Raw genomic sequence first — 16,975 nt, 5'->3', positions numbered from 1 at the left:
GCTATCTGTCTATGTACGCCTTTATTTAAAATAAAACACAACAGTGTTTAGCTGTGCAAATAGGAAAGGTGCTTCCAAATAGGTTTCAATTTGGGCCACTCTCCATAAATCTCTTCCGATATCTTTGCTTTCTGTTTTCAAAGGAAAAAAAAGCCATTGGTGTGCTAGCATATTAGAGTTTTTTGTTGGTTATTCACAGTGTGAAATGAGCATCACTAAATAAAGCAACTGCCAAATGAATACATTCTGGTTACAAAGAGAAACCACTGTATGACTAAAATCTTAAATCTAATTAAGGAATTTCCAAATGCCATATCTTTGAAACCTTCCAACAACAACAAAAAATACATTTCAGCTGGGACCTGTGAATTGCTAGCTTTGGACATAAAAGAAACAGCTTGTTCTAAAGCTGAACTTCAGGAAATTACTGAGGCTGTGTCTTTCATAACCCCGTTATGAAGGAACATTTCTCTGCTGAAACCTTTGGGTAGTAATGTCTGGGAGCACTTCTCACTGCCAATGAGTTCTTCTGTAAGTGGTTAAATAAATACAGTGCACATTCTGAAGTCATTGTGTTGATTTCAGTAATCAAAATCAAGAATTAAAATGGATGCTGAAAGTGGTTTGTACATGTAAAAGTGGAAAATACAGGTTCAAAGAGTGTCTTTTAGCAACTGGTACTCTCCCATGGCCGTGCAAATAGCTGCTTGCTGGGTATACATATTTTCTAAATTTAAGATGGAATTCGAGCTGAAACCAGAACAACAAAGAAAGCTGTTCTGTGCTATTGTAGAAAAGAAGAATCTTAATGTTTCTGCACATCCAAAGAACAGATGTTTCTTTTCTCATCCTTCCCTTTTCTGTTTTAAAAGATACTTTCAAAAATATTTAAACAACATTTAAAATGAGAAAAGAAAATTTTGGAACAATTCCAAATAGTACAAAACGAAGAAAATAAATCTATTTCTTATCACACTCCTTAGGCTATGTATCTCTATACTTGGACGACAGACCCTGAAATATCTGGATGCAAAAAATATCCATCCAATTACTCAGTATTTGATCTACAAAATGATGTGACTATTTGACATTCATAGAGCAAAATATGCAAATACCACTATTTTTTCAAGTATATATTTTACCACAGAGCTAGAATTTTAAAAAAAAAAATATAATAATCTAGGACTCGGTGCCCTAAGAGTAAGTTTTGCAACAACACTTTCCATGTTTTGCAGGGAAAAGAGGTAGGTAGGCCTCTATGATACAGATAATAGTTCAGTTCTGCATTTTATTATGTGTGGATGTGCATAAAAGAAGGCTTAGTGTTATTCAAGTTCGTGGAGAATTGTGCTCTGGAGGCTTAAAATATTTTAGAATGATCTTTCTTGCCATATACATAACTTACAACTTATTTAAAGAACGATCACAGCAAATTATTTTACAATAACAAGTACTGTTATTAATACAGTATTGTTATATTTTGCCTTTTCAACCTCCTATACCTGTGCTATTCTTGCCAAGGGAAGAATTAGAAAGTCTTTGTCGACTGCATTTAATGGAACCATTGCCATAGACAAATGTTTGTGTGCGTACATTTTACACTTGTTTATGTGCCTATGCACATATACACGCATATCTGGGTATAATCTATATGCACATATATACCCCTACAAATCCACATAGGTTTACAGATAAACTCACACCCATATGGGTGCTTTGTTGAGTTCATATGATCAGCAACCAATATGTTGCTTGGCCTTTTTTCTCTTTTTAAACAAAGAGCCAGATTGGCCTCTGGCCACACTGTGCACTCCGTAGAACATACACCCAACTTCAAAAGGACCATGGAAGCGATGAGCTTTTGAAGTCAGGCAGAAGGCATATGTCTGCGTGCCTTCAGGCACGGGAAGGTCAACCAATGCCCTTCTGGTCACACAGAAGGTATGTCTCTGTGATCGAACTAGCCTAGAAGGGTCTCAAACTACTCAGTTCTGTGTTACTCTATCCATACGCATGAAAGCTAATTCTTATTAAAAGCATCGTGAATGCCCTACAAGACATTACCTCCTTAAGTATCAGTTCATGGACAGAAAAAGTGGTTAATGGAGTGAATTTCTAACGCTAGTTAGTAATACTTACCCCTCATTGGGTGTTTACAATATGCCAGGCTCTCGTGTATTTTGTGTCTATTTAATCCTTACAATCCTATTACATACCATTATGACTCCCATTTATTGATTTTATTTCTACTTCATCCTTGTCGTATCTCTATGAGACATGGACTCATATCACCCTCGGGTTATAGATTCTGAAACCAATGCTTAGAGAAGGAATTTGCCATGATCACACAATCGGTGAACGGCCGAGCTGGGATGGGAGGTGAGGTTTTGGTGTCTCCAGAATGTATGCCACCACTTCTCAAAATGTTACACAGGCATCATTTATTGAACACTCAGAATGTACCAAGCATAATCTCTCTGATACGCATAACACATTTTGAAGTAGAGATTTTTATTGTCCTCACTTCACAGATGAAGAAACTGACCCAGGGAGTGCTTTTAAATCCTACATATTCCGCCTATCCCGTGGAATTCGCACACATCTCTGTCACCCGAGCTGGAGACCAGAGCAGAAAGCACATTACAGGGCAGAATGGGAACCCAGTCCATAAATTCCTGTTGAATCACTCTTCTTCCTGGTCACTTTATTGTCCGTGAGAGCCATTGGCAATCCACATCTCAATAATCTTAAGCAAGAGACAAGCCCCTCATCGAGAATTGGTGATGAGATCCCAGCTGCAGGTCATCTTTCATAACCCACACTGAAGTGCACTTTGCCATATAAATCTGTGTGGGTCACAACACCGCTCCCACCAAGGCCGTGCTTCACGCTGTGTGCGAAGACGGTGGAGAGCCTTGTCTATGGCTGCAACTGGAGCCACACAGACTGGTGTGCACTCCTCCCAGCATGGCCCTCCCTCTGCTCCGGTGGGAACAAGTACTCAGCACGGTGCATTGGACAACACTTCGCATCTCATTGTCTTTTTTTTAATTTTTTTTTTTTTAAGATTTTATTTATTTGCGAGAGAGAGAATGAGAGACAGAGAGCATGAGAGGGAGGAGGGTCAGAGGGAGAAGCAGGCTCCCAAAGAGCAGGGAGCCTGATGCGGGACTCGATCCTGGGACTCCAGGATCATGACCTGAGCCGAAGGCAGTCGCTTAACCAACTGAGCCACCCAGGCGCCCCCGCATCTCATTGTCTTTAAAAACAGAGCTTCCGCCCTGAATATAAGGCCTCTCTTAAGAGGATCTAATGAGTCCTGCGCTGCTAATGAAAGAGGCAGCTTCCACGTCCGTGTGATGATGCTGTGGTCCCTCCAAAGCAGAGACACCCCCCCGCCCCCCGCCCGCCGAAGCTGCTCGGCCCATCCCCCATGCGGCTTGTGGTGCCCATGGCGCACTCGGCAACGTCTGCTCCCTGGTGCTCCAGTCACCTGCCGGCTGTTCACCAGACAGAGGAGCGGCACAGCCAGGTTGTCGGAGGCCGGTGCCCAGATTGCCGCACGCTGGGTCCGTACCCTTGGCCGTGGCTGAGGCCGGAGCGGAGTCCGCCGGTTAGGCACCCCTGGCACACGTCTCCTCGGGGCTCCGTCGCTGCAGCCGGAGCCTCGCACTGCACACTGCATCCCCCCGGAGGGAGGAAGCCCCACTCGGAGCAAGAGCGGTGTCCCCGCCAGTACAGCCTGGCTCGGCTTCACGCGTTCTTCCATGGCAGCAGGGTACATCAATTCGCCACACGACGTTCCAAAGATCAAGTCCAGGAAAACGGCCCCGTTCAGCGACTGCATTTGCCCAGAGGAGGCAGCTTGCTGTGAGTCTTGCGTTCTCCGTCGTCTCGCCGGCTAGCCTCCCGGATCCAGTCAGCTATCACCAAGGGCCCGGTCACAAGGACACGTCCCCCCCCCCTTGTGTTCCCACAACGACCAACGTTCCCGCCACACAAAATGAAATTAATTATATTTGACTTTTCCCTCAGTACAATGGTAACATGTTGACTCTTCCTGAGATCATTTGTCTCACTTTCAAAAAAGTGAGCGGGAACGGCTGCTGTCCATGCGTGTGCACGCACGCGTGTGCACACGTGTATCCATATAGACCCAGCCTCGGTGTCTACAGTGACACGCTACCGTAGACTCCTGTCGCCCCCAGCCCAGCTTCAGCCCTCCGCGATCGCCAGAAGATGATACACAAAGGGAGGATTCTCCCACTACATCGACTTCCGAAACCTAAAAGAGGTAGTCTCCAAACAGCCCATTTTTTCCTTGATAAGCATATGTTAAAAACAAAACAAGGCAAACCTTAAAGCCCCATTCCATGACACACACGTCATGTTGTTTTAGGAGCTTGCAGTGTCTGTGAAAACCAATATGCCTTCCTTTTCATTGTGTGACTCAACAGAGAGGAGCAACAGTCTAAAAAACACATGATGAGCGCCTGCTTGCTCTTTCTCTAAAAACCCACAAACAAACAGGAAAAGCCACCACAGAATAAGCATCAGAAGCTTGGCATCTTGTGTATTCTTAAGCCAATGACCTCTTGGCTGCCACTCTTCTGGGTAACTCACTCATCTATTGAATAAACATTTACAGGGAACCAATTCTGTTCCTGACTTGCTAGACTTAAGGGGGGAAAAAAGAAGGCATGCCATACATGGTCCCTGTGTTTATGGAAATCAAAATCTAAGGAGACAGGCGACATAGCAAAATAATAGCTCCCATTTACTGAGTGCTCACAGTGTAACAGACATTGAAACTAACATAGATTATGTAGTTTAATAAACAAGTACCTGCAAAACAGATAGTCCTAGCCTCATTTAGAGATAAAGAAACCGAGGCTCAGAAAGTTTGTATAACCCTTGCCCACGGCCACTCGGCTAGAAAGTAGCAGTACCTAGGCTCATCCCCAGGTCTGTCCAGCTGCAGGCTTATACCTGTTCTGCTGCCCCAGAAGGGCAGAGATGGAGGTGAATGCGTATTTCTTTGGGAATATAGCTTGGTGGTTAAGATGGTCTCTTCTTAGAATTGCTCTGCTCACTTCACCTCCTATGACTCCAAGGACCCTGAGCGGACCAAGTCTTCCCTCCAGCCCTCCCCAAGGGAAAACTCAAGTGTAAGTCCTTTGGTGAATAAACTCAAGTGAATGATCAACAGCTCTGCCAGCTTCTTATCCCACTAAAAGAAGAATAGGTTAAGCAAGCTGACCACGAAGAAGTTAAGGGAATATCCACTTAGCACTCTCTACCTGGCATGTAGGAAGTAAATGATAAAGAGTTGTTGTTACTGAAAACCAACATGGTGGGGTGGGCTGGGGCATGATGGGAAGGGCCTGGTGAAGGCATATGGAGAACTCGAAGTACCCTTTCATTTCTGTGATAAGCAGGGCAGAGCCCAGGCTCTCCAGTGCATCAAATACCTCCGAACCCCAGAGCAACACCAGTAGTTGAATTTCAAAGATAAAAAGTGGGAAAAGAATAAGAACAGGAGACGACACAGGTGTCCTAATGTCCTAGCTCATGCGTACATACAAGGCCAAACTGCCTATTCCAGAGAATGAGCTCTCTTATCTGGATTCTGACAACTATTGTGGTCCCTTTTTATGTTCTGTATATTCACAGAAAATATATAGATTCGTTGAGCCTGCCCAGCTACACTTGCTTTCTGTGTAAATCTTTCTTATTCTTAGGATGTGCAAATTAAGTTAATAAAACACAGAAGCCAACAGCTCTAAAAAAAAAAAAAAAAAAAGGCAAGCTCATGATCATAATCATCATTAGGACAACCAGCACATTTTCTTTGTATAGGGCCAAACCATGCTTATTCACTTATGAACTGGCATCCCAGGGATTGATAGTTTTAGCCCCTCTTTTTTAATACCTGAATGACTAGGGCGCACAGGATCTCCAACAATTTGAACCGTTTTTCTATCTGTGAAATGCAGAAAAGTGATTTCAGAAAAAACTAATATGGTCATATTTTTTAAATGTATCTATATAGTTATTTAAAATGCAAGGGATAACAGATGGACCATGGTGTCCCACAGTTGTGTTTAATTTAAATAAAATGAAGAATAATACAGAGGGAGTTTTATGGGGTTTTTTATTTAAATTCAATTTAATTAACATATAGTGTATTATTAGTTTCAGAGGTAGAATTTAGTGATTCATCAGTTGCATATAACACCCACTGCTCATTCCCTCAAGTGCCCTCCTTAATGCCCATCACCCAGTTACCCCATCCCCCCACCCACCTCCTCCCCAGGCACCCTCAGTTTGTTCCCTATAGTTAAGAAACTCTTATGGCTTGTCTCCCTCTCTGGTTCTGTCTTATTTTATTTTCTTTCCTTTCCCCTATGTTCATCAGTTTTGTTTCTTATATTTCACATATGAGTGAAATCATATTTGTCTTTCTCTGACTGACTTATTTCGCTTAGCATAATACCCTCTAGTTCCATCCGCATCATTGCAAATGGCAAGATTTCATTCTTTTTGATGGCTGAGTAATATTCCATTGTGTATATATACCACATCTTCTTTATCTATTCATCTGGTGATGGACATCTGGGCTCTTTCCATAGTTTGGCTATTGTGGACATTGCTGCCATAAACATTGGGGTGTACATGCGCCTTCAGATCACTACGTTTGTATCCTTTAGATAAATACCTAATAGTGCAGTTGCTGGGCCATAGGGTGGCTGTATTTTTAACTTTTTGAGGAACCTCCATACTGTTTGCCAGAGTGGCTGTACCAGCTTGCATTCCCACCAGTGGTGTAAGAGGGTTCCCCTTTCCTCAAATCCTTGCCGTTATCTGTTGTTTCCCGACGTGTTCACTTTAGCCATTCTGACAGGTGTGATGTGGTATCTCATTGTGATTTTGATTTATACTTCCCTGATGTCGAGTGAGGTGGAGCATTTTTTCATGTGTCTGTTGGCCATTTGTATGTCTTCTTTGGGGAAATTTCTGTTCATGTCTTCTGCCCATTTCTTGACTGGATTTTTTGTTTTTTGGGTATTGAGTTTGATAAGTTCTTTATAGATTTTGGATACTAGCCCTTTATCTGATAAGACATTTGCAAATATCTCCTTCCATTCCATAGGTTGCCTTCCAGTTTTGTTTCCTTTGCTGTGCAAAAGCTTTTTATCTTGATGAAGTACAAGGGCGGGTTTAGGTATAATTTGCGGCCTGGAAGAAAAAAAATGGCCCATGATCAAATTATCAGTAGGCACATTCTGTCTTCCTGTTCAGATCATTTGAAATGATCATAGGTCATAAAATCAACTGTTATTTTAAAGATGGAGCTTTTCTTTGATTGCATAAGTATTAAAGAACTCAATGCAATTTCTGTTTCATATGCCGTCTTTTCAGGAATGATCATTTGGGCAGCCAAGTAACTCCAGTGAAGAATCTTTTGTATCATCATTAAATTTGATAAAATAATTACCAATAGATGACAGTAAAACACATTGCAGATACCAAGAGCTGTATAAAATCTTAATAAAATGAAATTCCAGTGCCCCACAAAATGCATTCCCAAAAACTAGCACTTTCTGTCCCCTACAGAAATGGAATATGTGGAAAAAGCCAACAATGAAAGGGAATGTTCTACTTAGTCTTGTCCACATCTGAATGTCACTTTCCCCAAAATGTAAAGCCCAAACACCAGCTCTCACTAGGACCCAGTATTGGGCAAACTAAGCCAAGTCATTTCTGTATTTCTTAGTCAAAGATGATATTTAATGCACATCAGTGAAAGATCATGATTTTGTGTGCAGATGATCTAAAAACTTCAAAGGTTTTGAATTGAGATTCCTTTGGGGGAAAAAAAGTGCCATCCATGGGCTATGCCTCCTGAGGTTAATATAAACCTGTAAGAACCAGAGGTCATTAGTTCTGAAGAGACAACTTTCTGTTTTTATCAGTAAGTCATCCCTAAGTTACTTGTACCTACTGCTGTAAAGAAGAGGCAGCTAAAAGCTATATATATATTTTTTTCCTTAGGTGGTTGGGAGTGGGGGGGTAGTTATCTTTTCTAGCTTTGTATTTTGGCAAGTCAGGGCTAAAATCAAATGCAAAAGCAATTCAGTTAAGACTGTTCAGCTTTACTCTGGTGAGTACTAACTACAGTGCAGGTGGTTTTTTACCATGAATATGTGTGATTTACATGGATTTATTTTCCAACAGCTCCAAAGAATAATGAATGCTTCCCAGTGTCATGTAGACTTCCCTGTGTCTATTTATTTCACATAGGCCTTCAAATGTTCTACTGTGTCTGGCAACATGTGTTGATGAGTTGATTTATTCATCTTGTTTTCCAATTTGTAATGACAGCTTTTAAATTAAGATACAGTTTTGAAAGGTATGAATAAATGGGTAAGGAAGCCCCAGTGGGCAGAAATGATGTTCCTCAGGTTCCTTGCGTGAAAAAGCCCTCCCTGAATTCCGCAAAGCCAATATGGAGAAGCTTTAAAGTACCCTCACATCCTATTTCACTGGGCTGAATCTTATTTATCCCCTAAATAGGGTGCTCTGAATATCCCCGACTGGCATCCATGTAAAGTAAAAATCTCCATAGAGTTTCAACTAAAATGTCATCAGATAATTAGATTGAAAATTCACTGGCTGAAAATATACTCACCATTTGTTAGAAGAAATTTGTTTTTGCACAACTTTTTCCCCTATCTTTTATATTATAATGAAATCCTAAGAATTCATGTTTAGGAAAATACCAAAAAAAAGTCTTAATTAATGAATTGATAAAGCAAAAAGGACTTCTCCAAAATCGAGGTGGAAACCTCTAGCTACATTTTTATGTCATTTGGTGGGGCCCTGGTTTAGATTCAAAGGGGACAAAAGCAGTGTGATGCTTCTGTGTTTCCTTGCTCACTGCTTCTTTGCACCCCACCCCCTCACCTCGATAATTCTAAAGCCTCCTTCACGGCTGACTCAGGTGTTTTTACCATTTTGGCTCAGCAGTCCTGCACCTTTCCCCTTTTTCTATATATATGTTCTTTGTGATCCAAACCTGTTCTGTTGTTCATATTTTGCATTAGGGGTTCTCCCAGTTCAGCAATATCCATAGGAGTCTCCCTGCCCCCACCCCCTCCCTTGTTTTTTATCATTTCTATTTCTTGGAAAGCTTTTTTTCATACATTCATAATCTACCACTTGTACTTCTGACATGTGAGGATTTTAAATCTTTCCTTATTGTTTGTCTTCTTTTTACTTGTAGTTGGTCCCCACAGCCCTAGACCAATCTCTTGTGTTTTCAGTGATGCAGATGTCTGTAATGAAAGGGAACACTTGGGAGTACTGCAGAGAAAACACAGCAATTCTACCATAACCAGAGCTACAATGTTAGATGATTTTGAGCAAATAAATAAATAAACGCTAGAAAGCAAATTGAAAGAAGTCAAAGCCTTGTGTTGTCATTCAAAAGAATTAAACAGATGAGACACTCACAAAGCCATATGTACACAAGCATAAATACCGCAGGTCCTATCCGGAACACTCAGTCTGGAGAGATTTGTACACTGTTGCTCTTGGTGAATATACTTCAGCATATAATCTCTTCATACAAAGGGAATGAAAGTTCTAACAACCTTTTTATCTTCGCAGGTTCGTGAGCGTTGCATTAACTTCTAAGGAAAGTGTCAGTGTTTAGATGAACGGAGGAGAATAATACTATGGTGAAAAGTTTACACAAAATCTCTACAGTATTCCAAAGTCCAACTGAAAGGGACTGATTCATGGAATTATTTTCACAAATGCTTTTAGACCCATTGACTTTTCCTCTTTTGTAGATTACACAGACCTGGCATTGATGTCCTGAGTCATTTTCTCGCCCGAGATCTGGTGCTTTCACTGGGCTATGGCTCCAGGATAAACTGGCCACCATCACCCTATATCTAGAAATTTCTCATCTAACACATTATTTCCTTTTTATAGATTTCTTCAAATGCTAAAAAAAATATACAATTCTGTTATTTCAAGGCGAGATATTTGAACAATTTAGGTAAAGTTACTCTTCCGCATATATACCTCTGCAAGTATTCTTCACGAGGGTCTTTGCTCCTAAGAATTAGTTTTGTTGAAATTTCTGAGCCATAAACATATCTAGTGTTTCTTTTGGGTTCCCTTTGTTCATTATCATGATATCAATGCAAATTATTTGAGAATCAAATAAGTGGTTAGCTATAATGAATATACGTGGGTAAAACCAGCTACCGCTTCTCAGTAGATGTACTGATCTATCAAGTAACAATCGCCACATCACATTAAGTGATGATAATGCTTAGACCGTTAATAAGGCCCAAACTGTTTTCAGATATTTTGAAGCGCACGAAGAGCCATCTAAAAAGAAAGCTGGGTAAAATTGGAATTTAAAAGACACACTTAAAGATCTCAAATGGAAATGAAAAATGGCACTTTAAAATATACACTCTGCAATGGCAACTGAAATTACTTTCTAATTAGTATCAATCATTTGAAGGGTATTATTCTAAGTGGTGATCTTGCTAGTAAATACATTAATATTATTGCTCTGCATTAAAGATGTTTATCAAGGGACCCCTGGGTGGCTCAGTAAGTTAATTGTCTGCCTTCAGCTCAGGTCATGATCCCAGCGTCCTGGGATAGAGCCCTGCATTGGGCTCCCTGCTCAGCGGGGAACCTGCTTCTCCCTCTCCCTCTGCTACTCCCCCTGCTTGTGTTCTCTATCAGTCTCTCTCTCCTGCACGTGAATAAATAAATAATCTTAAAGAAATAAATATATTTATCAAAATCAAAGAAATCAACACCAATGTTGCCTTTGAGGGATATGAATATACTTCTAGGCATACTTATATAATATAGCCTGAGGAAAAACTTTCTTGTTCAACTAAAAATCAATTAAAGTCCTAAACCGTGAAACAAGTATATAAATCCTGCCTGCAAAAGGAGGAGCAATTGCCAGTCTAATGAGCAAAGGAGTCCGTTTCCTCTCTGAGCTACATGGATGTGAGTCATTGAAGATGATACAATGATATGAATGACTTTCTCCATCACTAGTGGCTTATTTTGTGAAGAGGCAAAAATAACCTCTGGTTAAAAAGATACCTCAGTGAAGTGTGTGGAACTGATGTCATTCTCAAGGAGCCCAGTTTAAGTTTAAGGAGCTTTGGAAGGGAATCCACATGTTTCCATTGGCCAGTGGTGATTCTTCAAAGATTTATGAATAAGCGATTTTCTTTCACCAACAGATTAGGAACAAGTGAAACATGAAGGAAATATTTGTCTCCACTGAAAAAACAACCTTCTAACTAGGCTTATTTCTTTTTTTATCTGATCTAAATGAATAGAACTTCACTTTGGTGAAAAGAATTAATCCTCCCCCCCATCTTTATTGAGGTATTATTGACAAAGTTGTATATACTTAAGGTATACAGCTTGATGTTTTGATGTGCATATACATCGTGAGTTAATCAACACATCCACCACTTCACATAGTTACCGTGTGTGTGTGTGTGTGTGTGTGTGTAGTGAGCACACCCTAGCAAATTTCAAGTATACAATGCAGTATTGTTAACTATAGTCACCATGTTGTACATTCGATCCCCAGAACTTATTCATCTTGCATAACTGAGACTTTATACTTTCTGACCAACATCTCCTCATTTCTCTCTTCCCCAGCCCCTGGTAATTACCATTCTACTCTCTGTTCTTATGAGTTTGGCTATCAGAAAGAACTCCCAATTCTACACACCACAATTTTGTAAGAAATATGTAAGTTACCTTCTATGTGTCTGGTACATAGCAGATGTTTAATTAATGCTATTAAATTTGATAAAGGAATTACATAATCAACTTGGTTATATGAAGTAGAGTTTGGTTCATGTTCTATAATGATAAATAAAAAAATTAAAAATGGATAATAAAACGAGATCTCCAGGTTAAGGAAATTCATTTAATCTTGAACAATGAACAGAAACTTGTAAAATATGGATAAGATATGTGCAGCAGGTACACATTTAAGAAATGGCAAAATGTGAATATTTAGACTTGCAAAGCCATTGAGTTATATTATGAACCAAAGCATGTGATTTAATTTGTTAAACTTCAAGTTATACATATTTTCCAGGCGCTGGCATGATCTATTAGAAAGAGCATATTACCTGAGGTTTGTAATTGTGGCAATAATTATGGCGGTACTTCTGCCAACCTCTCAGGCTTGTATCTGGCATCCAGCCCACTTGTAAATCAGACCCTTTGTTTGCTGGCTGTTGGATGTAAGACAAGTCAATTAAAGCTCCCTACTCGGTAGGCGCAGTGGTGGAGCCTTGACCTACATTAGCTCCATTTTCATAACTCTGAAAATAGAGATTATTATCACCATTTCACAAATTAAAAACCCAAACTTCAGAGAGGTCCAACAGCCATATATAAAGTGCATAGATCAGCCTCTGGCATATAGAAAGTTCTTTTTAACATACTGTCACCCCACGATTAAATACTATGAGGAAGGCCTGCTCTGTTCTGAATAATGGTCAAGGGGGCCTGCTCGAGTCTGAAACTCACTGGGCTAGCATCATGTCCCAGCTCTCTCACTTGTTATTTGTGACCTTGAGCAAGATTCAGCCTCTCCATGACTTGGTTTCCTCATTCATGAGTGAGGGTTATAACTTGATCTCTTTCATTAAGCTGTCTGAAGATTAAATGAAATAACACATGGAAAGCACTTAACGTATTACCAGACACATAAGAAGCGTTCATGGTGATGTGTGTGGAAGTCATCTGTGAAGCATTTAAATGTTCTACATTGTTTGTCTTCATCTAAATTTATAATCACAGACATAAAGCCAAAATAAGATTTTCTGAAAGCAATCATTTTGTAATGACATACAATTCAATATAATAATAGCTCTTTTTCAAAAAGAATAATACCACAGCTCAAAATAAAGAAACCATAGATGTGATAGGATGCTATTTGGCAGTGGGTACACAAAGGGCTTGTATTTAAATTCAAAAATGTCTTTGCATTTTTCCTTTTTTCCTCACATTAAAAAAAAAAAATGTTTCAAAGACCACGTATGAAAAGTCAATTTTTAAACGTGTGCTCCAGTAAATAACCAGGCAAGCTAAAATTGTTATGATTGATTGAAATAATTGATTGCCGCCTGCCAACTTTACCTTTCTTAATTATAAAATACAATTTCCGTTTTGCGCTTTCCAACCCAAGGTTTACAAAAGCTGAGAGAACTCTTCTGCTCAGCCTCTGATTATATCAGCAGCGCCACTTTTTCAGGCCCTATCAGACTGGGCTTGGATGATAATTACTTGGGAAGTGTTTGATCTCAATGATGAATACATGATTAGTTTTTCATGAAATCAGTCAACCACACCGCACAGCACTACTCATGTGAAACCTTGTTGATTTAGCTGTTAAAAAGCACACATCTCCCTCAGTTCAGATATGGGACATCTGTCTTTGGGGAAAAGAGGGTGGAAAAAGGGCAAGTTTATGGGTAATGATATTGCAGAGGCAGATATTTAAGGTTTGCTAATTTTCTTCTCAATTATACTCTTCTCTTACCTACTGCATGACCACAGATTCCATCTCAGTTGTGGAATATATCTTTTCTTTAGAAAAAGGGGGCCTTTCATGACACCTTTGCTATCTCTCAACCCCTTAGAGGGTTTTGCCCTGATGAATAATATTTTATATGTGAAATGTTTATGTGATTTTTCATGGAGTGATAACCTCGCTACCGCTTAACTTTGATGAATTGTGATCACTGGTTCTCTTCACTAAAGTGCTTTTACACACCCCTCCCATAAATATATAGCTACTTTTCCTAAAAGGCCTGGGTTGAGGGTGTTTTGTTTCTTTGTTGATTTGTATCTCCTTGTGTGCATTTTTCTGTGATATAGGCTGTTTTTCCAAGAGTCAATGTTCCTTGCATTTTCTTAAATTTCGAGTCATCTAATACTCAGAGATCAGATAAAAGGATTCAATTGTCAGTCTTTACACAACATGCATTTGTTTAAAGAGGTAGAAGCATTGCACTTTGAAAGAAAAGGGAAATGTATTTTATTTTCTGTATTTGCCTGACCTCAGTGACTTTTATTTTTTATTTTTTTTATTATGTTATGTTAATCACCATACATTACATCATTAGTTTTTGATATAGTGTTCCATGATTCATTGTTTGCGTATAACACCCAGTGCTCCATGCAGTACGTGTCCTCCTGAATACCCATCACCAGGCTAACCCATCCCCCCACCCCCTCGCTGACTTTTAGAAAAGCCCTAAAATAAAGAATTCTGTAGAGTATTTTTCTAATGGAAGGTTGCTTTCTAAAAATAAGATTTCAAGTCTTTAGCTTCAGTCTCATAATTAAAAACTTACTTTAAAGGAAGAGACCTTTATAGACCTTTATAGACCTGTATAGACCTTTCTCTTTCATTTGGATCATCCTCTTTTAAGAAAAACCCTCAACACGTCAATTATATTTGAGCAAGATGCCTTAAAAAGTATGTCCAGTCTCACATTTAGGTCTTTCAACCATTTTGAGTCTATTTTTGTGTGTGGTGTAAGGAAATGGTCCAGTTTCTATGGACTCTGAGAAACAAACTGAGGGTCCTAGAGGGGAGGGGGGTGTGGGGATGGGTTAGCCTGGTGATGGGTATTAAGGAGGGCACATATTGAATGGATCACTGGGTGTTATACGCAAACAATGAATCATGGAACACTACATCAAAACCTAATGATGTAATGTATGGTGATTAACATAACATAATAAAAAAAAAACTAAAAAAAAAAAAAGTATGTCCAGTTCTTTGTGGGTAAAAGAAGGTGGAGATTTAGTAAGCAGGACTGAATATTTCAAAATCTAAGCCCGAGCTTTGATGCAATAACTGAGACACTGGGATTCTTTCTCAACCTCGGCACTGTTGACATTTTGGACCAGATCACAGTAATTCTTTTTTTTTTTTTTCCCCAAAGATTTTATTTATTTATTTGACAGAGAGAAACACACCAAGAGAGGGAACACAAGCAGGGGGAGTGGGAGAGGGAGAAGCAGGCCTCCTGCTGAGCAGGGAGCCCGATGTGGGGCTCGATCCCAGGACCCTGAGACCATGACCTGAGCCGAAGGCAGACGCTTAACGACTGAGCCACCCAGGCACCCCAGATCATGGTAATTCTTTGTTGTGGAGGCTGTCCTGTGCATTGTGGGATGCTTGGCCACTTTTGTGGCATCCACCTACTGGATGCCAGTAACACCCCCCTCACCCCAATCTCGACAATCACTGGTGTCTCCAAACATTGCCAAGTGATTTATGGGAACAAAACCGCCTCCAACTGAGAACTACTACTTTAGACAAGAAAATTTGAGAAAGATGGGCTTACGTTATCCAAATAATTGCCTTTACTTCCTCTTACAGATAAGCTTATTTTTCTTATGGAGGGTGAAGAATGCTACAGACCTGTATCATTTCTTTAACAGAAGGGGAATCAGGCATTAATGCATGTTAATGAGACATATTTGTCCGGTAGATAAAGAATAGACTCTGAATAATATGCAAATGCCAATGACTAGTTACGACCACAGCCTGTCTTCATTTTTATAACAATGCAATTCTACAGCTGGAACTCAGCTTTTTGGATTAAAAAAAAGTAGAAAAAATACATTCAAAAAGGATAACAGTTAAAAGAGTAGACAGTTCATTGTGATGATAGGTTTTGAATAAATTTGATAAATTCTAACATTACAATTAGATCATTTTATTGATATAAACTGTCTAAACATATCCCTATTACACTAGAAAAATACATGATGTCTTCACAACACTGCGAATATAACCAAATTGAAAACGAGCAAAAACCATGGCATGCTTACAGGAAGATTACCCCAGTGCTGTGAAATCTTTGACTCCTCACGGAACTATTATCTCATTATTCTGATCCAAAGGAACAACAGGCAGGCTGACAATAAAAAATTTAAAAAAATTTAAAAATTAAACTGTAGTGTAGTGCAATTTCTGTCATTTGGAGCTAATGAATGCATTTCAGTATTGAGCAGCAACCACACTAGTAACAACACAAACACCACTGATTTGGAGTAATAAATTTTAGGGCATGGCAGACTCATATTACTATAATAAGCTCAAACATTCATTTCACATTAAGAAAACATATAGCCAACACTAGACCATCAAGATACCTATTTTTTTTCTTCCAACAGAACCACTTGGCTTTAAAAAGGAATCCACAGTACTTGTTATATTTACATCCAGAATAAACCTGAAAAGCAACCATGCGAATTGGTTCTCTCATCACCACCGCCAAAAGTGTGGCTTGATTATCAGTGGAATTATTTATTGCTATTGCATATGATGTTGTTATCATTGCTTTGATTTTTTTTTCCTATGGTCTACTCAAACAATTCTTCAGGATCTCCAAATCAGGGTGTTGGACGGTTCAAAGAATGCTTGCTTCAGTGGCACATATACTAAAATTAGAGCAATGCAGACAATATGAGCTTGACCCCTGGACAAAGATGACATGCTAATTTGTGAAGCATTCTATATTTTTTAAAAGCCTTAATCACAGCTAAAGAAGCTAACATTCATTGAGTTTTTAAAATGAGATTTTTACAATGTGACAAGTGGGGCTATAAACTCTTTAAATATATCATTTCATTTACTCTTTTAAAAACCCTATGAGGTAGGTGCCTTCATTACCCTGACTTGCAGATGAAGGGACCTTTGAGGAAATGCAGCTGGGATTTGAGCAAGACAGGCTCTCTCTGGAATTTGCTCTCTTAACATTAACCTATATATATCTCTTAATGTGTTTTATAACAGTGCACATGTTTCATCTTTTTTTGTTGTTTACAATAAGTCTGTGACATAAGTGGTATACAATGGTTAAGTCATGTC

The 16,975-nt window shown here is 39.4% G+C and overlaps 1 non-coding gene across 1 annotated transcript; it reads left to right on the top strand.

Moving 5' to 3' along the window:
• Window positions 1-16,525: 16,525 nt before the first annotated feature.
• Window positions 16,526-16,628, top strand: LOC123840038 (U6 spliceosomal RNA). The gene has a single exon (XR_006789861.1). It is a non-coding gene; the product is annotated as a U6 spliceosomal RNA (small nuclear RNA).
• Window positions 16,629-16,975: the final 347 nt, after the last annotated feature.

This window comes from Mirounga angustirostris, unplaced genomic scaffold, assembly GCF_029215605.1.
Source record: "Mirounga angustirostris isolate CCGP_5_RB_7025 unplaced genomic scaffold, mMirAng1.0.hap1 SCAF_3, whole genome shotgun sequence".
In the NCBI taxonomy this organism is placed as follows: domain Eukaryota; kingdom Metazoa; phylum Chordata; class Mammalia; order Carnivora; family Phocidae; genus Mirounga; species Mirounga angustirostris.
Note: the sequence above shows the minus strand (reverse complement) of the source record. Positions and strands in the feature narration are given on the sequence as shown.